At 32.6% G+C, this 8,864-nt stretch overlaps 1 long non-coding RNA gene across 1 annotated transcript in view; it reads right to left on the reverse strand.

Annotated features, from left to right (window-relative positions):
• Positions 1-1,243: 1,243 nt before the first annotated feature.
• The window catches only part of LOC134274316 (uncharacterized), a 96,643-nt gene continuing 89,022 nt past the window's right edge, over positions 1,244-8,864 (reverse strand). Inside the window, exon 3 of the long non-coding RNA XR_009993589.1 lies at positions 1,244-1,376. This is a non-coding gene — a long non-coding RNA (uncharacterized LOC134274316). The remainder of the gene's footprint in view (positions 1,377-8,864) is intronic.

Here is an 8,864-nt window from a genome sequence, read left to right on the forward strand (position 1 = left end):
TAATCAAATCTCATTTGATTTTGAATCATAGTTCATGAATTGTGAAATTCATATGACGATACCCCCCCCCTCCAAGTTAAATTGAAATTTCTCGTTATTTTTAATATTTCCTTCGCACATCTGTAACATCCTTTATTTTTATTCCCCTTTGCAGAAGATCATCAGTGAGTTTATCCTTGAAAAAGGGATATTATTTAACCGTTTCACCAAGGCAAACCTTAGTGAAAAGGGACCAGCATGGATTTAGTATGCAAGAGTATGCTCTACGTACATGTATGAACGATTTCTAAAAGAAGGTAAATTATAGATAAACAGGTTGATGAAACAAAAATGTCAGCATTCTCGATCAAAGTCATTATTTCGTAAGTTCTTATGGTCGATACAATGATCTTGTCAGCAGATACAATTTATCTTTGAGTCAAATGCTGACTGACGTTTTTCATACTAATTGTTAGTCCATTATTTATACACTGAATTGACGACAGATCTTACCGCTATTTCCATTATTTCCCGATCATGACAAGGAGCACACGGCGGGTGTGACCGGTCGGCAGGGGATGCTCACTCCTCCATGGCACCTGATCCAACCCCTGATGTTTTGGAGGTCCGTGTTTGCCCCGCTCCTATTATATATTGTTTTATGGACTTTTGATCTTGATTACTGTTCGTTATCTCCATATGTTTCAATACACTGGATCCCACAGATGTTCAAAGAGTAAAGGATAAACTTTTATTACGGAGACCAGTCGATTGTAAAATGAGATTCATTGCAAAATGTCTTATTAAACCTATGCAACATTGGGCCGCGGGATGATAAAATTTGTTTATACTTTGCCAGTTTTTAAAGATAATCTGGAAATTTTCATTTTCGAACTTTATTAACTCTAAAGATGCTGCAGGTATATGTCACCGTGTCTCTTATAATATTATAAAATGTTTCTTAGCCCCCTAGTTTATGAAGTGTATAGAGTAGAATTGATAAAAAAGTATGACACACTTCACCAGAAACTCATGGTGATTATAACTTCAGCCTGAACTCATAAAAATCACTGATAGCATATGAAAATGATGAAAAAATATATCCATGACATGAATTATATTAATGTCTATTATTTTAGAAACATTGCAAAATATTATTTTGATATTTCTGCTAGAAATATTGTTTCTTCTAAATCTTTTTATATAGACTACCTACTGCCATCTTATAATTAAAATCAGATTGTATCAAATACCTTCTGTAAATGCTAAGCAAAGCCCCGTGATATGATGACAGCTTTCATAACATTGTGTAGGACATTGATAGTCACACTCCTTCCCATAGAATCCTGTAGTACATACTTCAGAGCAGTTAATACCATGATATCCTGCATTACACTCTGTAATTTAATTTGACAATCTTCTAACTATATATACCAGGGCTGTTCAATAAATAGTGTCCTGAGCTCAATAACATAAAACGATGTAATCCTTAATGAATTGATGATAGTTTATTGACCATTTTTATCACATAGTTTCAATGTGAGGAGCTGAAAAACGAGGGTTAATCAAGACATTGCATTTAACATGAATGATGAAGAATCGGTAAAATAGAAATCAAACGTTTAATTAAAGCTGCTGTAAAACTCTTTAATAATCCCAAAAGAAATATTCAGTGAAATGTAAAAATTACCCCTGATGAGGTTTGATTGATTTTAAGTCTTCTAGCAAAATTGTTAGGCATCATTTTGGGGGTTGTTTACATTGTTTTAAAGAAGCAAGTGAATAGGGTGATAGGGCTTTGCACTAAATAATCACCCTATGTTTTGAAAAAAAAAATTAGTGAAAAAAAACGAGGCCGTGTAAGAATATCTAAATAATTATTTAAAAACAAAGAAATGTTTGTACATGTATCAGTGCTTATCTGAAATTAAAACAAATGATGAAAATTAAATTCATTGCTTTAAACCCGCAAAACCAATTTACAAAAAAGATGCACTTGACAAACACAACCAAAGAAAAAAAGAAGAGCAAAAAATTTCAAAAACAAAAACAGTATTATATGCCTTTGAAAAAAAAATTAAAAAAATATTAGTATTCTTATTGCGTAAACTAATTTGGGAAGGCAGTTCAATTTTTTGAGATGTCTAAAAAGCAAATTAAAAAGAAATCGAGTTTTATGAGAGGATGTAACAAGAATCAGGAATCCACTACATAAAATGTCTTCATGACTAAAGTTTTGAGAATAAACAAATAGTTAATGTTTTTTCACACCAATAATATTTGCCAGATTTTTCACCCTTTGATTTGTTGGATTTTCCAAACTTGAAAAAAACACACCTATCAGAAAGAAGAAACGGTTTCAGAAAATTATAGGGTTTGCCATACTCTAGTGTACCAAAGCCCATACTCACAAATGTGTTCTTAAAACAACCAGAAATTGGATAGAAATGTTATGGAGACTTATCAAGTGAAATCATTGAGACTAAATCATTGAAAAGCTATTTCGTTTCTTCCTAAGCACAGTAAATGTTTTTTTTTTGGTTGTGATTATACCGAAAAGAAAAATTTCTTAGATTACTCATTGGTATATAAAAATAAAGAAAACAAGCCAAAAGACATCACAATACATATAATGAAAGTTTAAATTTAACATCTAATTTTTTTGTAACTTCAATGTAAAATATTCTTCACTAGCATTTAGTGTTTTCTTGAACAAGCAATCCAAGTCACATTCGTGGGTAATAATTTTAAAGGATTTTGACTTTTTAAAAACTAAAACCCACACATTCAAAACCAAAAGTACAAAAAGGATAATTTCAAGTAGCTAAGAGTACACTAAAAGAGCTTCTATCAGAAAGAGTAACTTATTGTTTAAAAAGAACTGATAGAAAGCACAATGATGTTTTCATGTATATATGGGTTAATTTTGAATTTAGGAATCATATTATGATCGGAAAGAGCTGTTGGCATTTAGTTTTTTTGTTTTCAAAACCCAAGTTTTTCATCCGAATATTTAAAATAAATACATCTACTTACTAACGCATGAGTTAGTAATTGGTTCCCATCTATAATCCGCACAACAATTAATTACACCCACATTTCTAAAAAGAGCAAAAAGTAATACATATGAGATGGATACTGTAAACCAAATTATTTTTGCCAGTAAAAAGTATCTCCGAGTTTCGTAGCACTCGCAAATAATTCTCGTCACAAACAAGTTATTCGGCGATATATTTATGTGAAATATTGCCCCTTTCTCAAATATTAGTAGTCACGGATAGATTCCAAACTAAAGAATCAAGAAAACAAGGTTGCGAATAATAATTGATTTACAGTATGTAACAAGGTTGAATGATTGTATGTTGTTTTACGCCCCATTTGAGAATTGTAGAGGCGTCATCATATATAGGTGAAGGGTTTCAATTTTGTAACTTTACTCGGTACTCAGGTCAGCTGAGCAATGAGGGATCTTTATTATCGTGCCAATGCCTGCCGTGTTATGGGACCTCGGATTTCAAAGTCTCCTCCGAAGAACCCGCAGCTTTTCACTTCAAATACCGAGACCATGGCGAAGGAACCGGTGCTACCATTTTTCTTATCGACTGCAGAATTTCGAACTCGCGACCTCCCTCCCGGTCATGGAGCGAGCACTCTACCGACAGAGTTACAGTACCGTGAACGTCGCTGGAAACAGAAATAATGAATATTTAAATTACAGAGCACTGTCTTCTTTTATTTATTCCATTTGGTCCTTGTTATTTTGTAAACTTTGCTACCACTGTTATGAGTAAGATATGTTATTCTTTAAGTAAGCTTTACATCAGGGTCCCTCGCGTGGCGCAGTGGTTGTGAGTGTGCTAGATCCCCGAGTAGGAATCCTTCCTAACGTGGCGGGTTCGAAACGAACATGTGCTCTCAGACGTGGATGCCGGTCTTTTAGATAAGACCGTCCAAAAAGATGGTGTCGCAGTAGCTACGGGTACTAGAACTAGAAAGGTATCTTAATGGCCCTTAGTGTCAAGCATAGGTCTAAATTTGTAGATCTCAATCGGCTTGTGTTGGCGTGTCCATATTACTAAAACATTCTTTAGACGGACTTCAAATTAAACGACTTAATGTTTGCATTACGTACCGGGAATTTCTTCCATAAAATCCATAAAACGATGGAAATATCATAACAAAAATTAAAACTATCTGATTTCTGTCACAAAACGGTAAAACTGTTCACATTCTCCACATGTCCTAAATCATTCTTAAAACATTAAGAAAATAAAAACTGTTTAACGTGATAGTAGATTTTTAAAATGTGATAAAACAATAATTTTATGTTACATTGACATAGATAACAAGTTAAATACATGTGTATATGTAAAAGATTGGATACTTACATTTCCTTGCATGTGAATTGCGTGGTACCTTTATCAGAACCAACAATCTTAGAATAAATAAGTATACAAAGCGAAAGAACAAAATTCAGATGCGTCATATTACCAGGGAAATCTATATAATATTAGGAATATGTTTTATGTATTTCCTTGTAAAGCGCTGCTTATTTCAAATTTCCGCTGAAAAATCTAGTTAAAATTATTTCTCCTTCACTCATTTACGAGGTTCGTTCAATAAGTAATGCAATACACAGGATATCATAATAAATGCTGAGGCATTTGATTTTAATTTTCTAATATTTGAAAAATTCTACCAAAGATCTCCTAAACACAGAAAATTCCACGAATTTTCATATTGTGCTCGCAAAGAAATTAATTTTTAAAATAAGCATGGTCACCTCACTGAGCTGAAAACTGTTTATAAATGATCTCTGCCAAGAAGATGAAAACAGGAGGGTATTTGAAAATTGCGCTTTTTATATAAATCGCCACAAACCTCAAATTTAAGATATGATTTTTATGAATAGAAAAAAAAATATCTTTAACGCTGTGTGCTTTTCAAATGGATTCAATATTTCAGAAGAAAAACAAAACAAGAGTTCAAGTATAACTGTCAATGTGGTAAACTGAAATTTAGAGGAACACCAAAAAATATCGACTTTATGTGCCACATGAAATTTGAAAATGCAATATTCACAAAGAAAGACATTGTTAAGATACTAAAAATTTTATCGTTACTGCATTTTGTAGAATTATGACAAAAGAAAAACATATAACAATATTTCAGTTAGAAAGGTGCCATATTTTCTCACAAGTGCCCTAGAGAACATTTGTTAAATCTGCCAACGGTTTATTTAAAGACAAATATTTATACAAAATTGAAGAACTGATAAATATACTAAATGTATGACGAAAAATGGATCCACTTTTTATAGCCGTAAAATAACATTAGTGATACAAAAATCAAAAAAAAAAATGTGGAATCAAAGAAAAGGGTGTCATTTAAACATGATAAAGAGAAGCAATGACTCCAAACATGTTTTATTTGTTTTTGTGTGTTGAAAGAGGTCAATTAAAACATGACATACATGCAAATGAAGGACTAGCAATGGTAAGTTTTATCTTTAAATTGCACAAAGGAAATTTGAAGTTTTCCTGCAAAGGAAGTCCCAAATTCGATGACCAGGATATTTGTCTTGTGCCTTACAACGCAGCTGCATACACTTAGAGAATTCAATAAGATTTTGAAGAAAAGAAAGTGTACAGGAACTTTTAACTACCAATATTAGCATGATCGCAGTCACTGTGAGATCTTATCATTCCCAAAACACATGAAAACAACAATCAAAGTGAGGTTGTACACTGTCAGATATGTCATTGGAAATGATATTCATCAGTGTCTTTGGGGCATCCCTAAAGATGAGTATGTTGAGGATTTCTGTTCATGTATACAAAGACACTATACAAGCGTAAAGGGTTACAGGAAATGCCTCGAGGGATTGAAACTTTTAAGAATATGTATTACGTATGTTTCTTAGTTTTAGATGACACGCTGCATTATTTATTGAACGACCCTCGTGGTGCCTATTGCAGTACACTCTATGTCTATTAATGATGACATATGACTTTTGTTCCTAGTCCTCGACAAAAGCAATAAAAAAAGCAACATGCACATTTTATACAAAGGTAAAAAAAATACATATATTCTGATTTGGATAATTATTTTTAAAAACATAGCTCACTTTCACAAAAAAAAAAAAAAAAAAAAAAAATCTTTGATATTAATTTACAGTTTTTCCTCTCGGTAATTATTACCTATCGGAAATCTAAAATATTTTCTTTTTAGATTTCTAGCATTTACAAGGATGAAAAAGTGTATCAAAAAAGGCCCATGGGCCATATCGCTCAACTGAGTAGCTTTGCCCATGCTGTTCTTTACCAGATTTCCTCCTTGTAATACCTATTGTGACCCAATCAAACCCATGATTTATAATTAAAACAATTTAAAATCTACACTTCCCTAAGATGCTTTCGCATACGTTTCAACTTTTCTGGCCCAGTAGTTCCTGAAATGATTTTTAAAGAATTTTCCTAAATATATATTTATATGTAACTATTTGGGTTCTTATTGTGGCCCCGCCCTGCCCCTTGCAGTCACATTTTTTTTTTTAATTTAGAATCTACACTACTCCAGGACGCTTTAACATAAGTTTCAGTTTTTCTGACCGAGTGTTTTTTGGAAGAAGACTTTTATAGATTTTTTCTGTATATTTTTATGCAAAATTTAGAATTTACACTACCCAAGGACGCTTACATTAAAGTTTCAGTTTTTCTGACCCAGTGGTTCTGGAGGAGAATATTTCTGAGAATGTTTCCTATATATACAATGTATCTTTGTAAAACTTTGATTTGCTATTGCGATTGTGGCATCACCCTAATCCCGAGGGTCATGCACTTTCACGATTTGCTGAATACACTTGTGCAGATATCAATTAAAATATTTATTTTTAGTTTACAGATATTGTCAAGGGTCCCGTAGTCGTGTATGCCCAGTAGTCGTGCACCATTTTGTTTGTTGTCAAAAGTTGGTCACGTGTTATGATATTACATCATAAACAACTGGTTTACAAGGAAGAGAGAAGAAAGTGCCTAATCTAAAACAAAAAAGTTTAATATGCGGGGGAAACATTTATTAATTAACCAAATAGACATAAGCATCAATAAAAGCCGCCATTTTTCTAATACTCTTTTTAACGTGTCTAAATATAAACTCTACCTGCAGGGAAGCGCCACCTATGGATACGGCGAGCACATGGCTAAATAGTATAATCATACGTTATGATCACTTGGTATTTAATTTTTTTTCTGTCTGTCAAGAATTTTAAACGATGACTTCATAAAAATTCTACAGTCCTTATACTGAAATTCGTATGTAGGAATAAAATCTTAGTCACCTGAGATTTGTTTTTATTTCGTTTTCATTTTCTTGGCCCAATATTTGCTGCTACATTCGAGCGCAAGACTACTGGTCCAAAGCAAATATGACCGACGTAAACCTTACATGTTCTGTGCCCCGATATTAAATTTAATAAAGGGCTCAAAATATTTTTAATAACAAGAAAAATAAACAATTACACGGTAAGTTAAAATATCAGATGAAATAACCTTAATTTTCATCCAAATTGTACTTAGCATTGAAACTTTCTTAAGAGCACGACTACTGGGCACTCGAGGGTACATGTTTATAATCAATGTTGAGATACATGTCAAATTAGGATCCAAGTGCCTATATTACAATTTGTAGCAAAATGACAAAAACACCTTTGTTTATTAAAGTCAGAATTATCTGCTAAATATATGGAGATAGAAAATAAGGGATTCCAAAAAAAAACCTGCATCGAAATTAAGTTGTCATAAGAGCAGATCTCTAACTCTAATTATATATTAATAAACGCCTGACTCAGAGGTCATAAAATTCTACATTTCGGGTATAATCATCATTGATCATTGATCATGACAACTGTGTATCCAGAAAGATGATTTTGTTTTCGTTTTGCGTGTAAACATGTGTGATGTTTTCTTTTGTAGACTTTTGATCCTGAATACTGTCTGTTATTTCCATATGTTTCATTTCAGGCACCAAGGACAATTTAGTTGAAAAATTGTTACCTTTTCCAATTATATAAATGTCTTTTTCCCTATTTGCAGGAAATTGCATAATCAACACGTCTTAAAAGAAGTTAAAATTGTACAAGAGTTTATGACCGATGGACAACGATGTACAAAAAAAGAAGAAGAAAGCAATGTTTCTCTTAAGTGTTACGGGTACATGTAACAGATAAAAAGACCATACATTTTGGTAAGAACAAATGACCTTTTCTATTTCATCTAATAAACAAGAGGCCAACGGACCTTAAATCATAAGTCATCTAAGTACAATGTAATAACTTTCCAACAATTGAATTGCTTCGTGTTTTAAACCAAAGGCTATGAAACTTACAATTTTGAAAGAGGCACTATTGTATATCATAACTATGCACTTAAATTGCTTACTTTGATTACTTTATACCCAGAGGTAAAACAAAGTAACAAAGTGAAAATGCTTTTCCACTTTATAACCAGTTGTGCACCCCACCCCACAGGAGCCACTGACCCTGTGGTCACATTTTCAAAAATTCTGGAAATATTACCATAAATTTACTTTCATCATAAATAGATGATAAATACCAAAGAGCAGATTTCAAAGCATTAACTTATTTTTAGAATATGTATCCCCCGTCGCCACCCTTGACCCTGGGACCCTAAAATTGATCATAATTGATATTGATATAAAGAAGCAACTTTCCTCATCATAAATATGTTCTTAGATCATTGGCATAATACCCCGGCGCAAAGGAAAAGATTTTCAAAGAATTCATGCATTTTCATTATATAATCATTAGAGCCCCATCTTAACACCAGAACCCCTGAGCCAGGTGCTATGAAATTCACAATTCTGGA

The sequence above is a fragment of the Saccostrea cucullata genome, unplaced genomic scaffold (genome assembly GCF_032062105.1).
Source record: "Saccostrea cucullata isolate Sc308-1 unplaced genomic scaffold, CSIRO_AGI_Scuc_v1 ctg2617, whole genome shotgun sequence".
Lineage (NCBI taxonomy): Eukaryota > Metazoa > Mollusca > Bivalvia > Ostreida > Ostreidae > Saccostrea > Saccostrea cuccullata.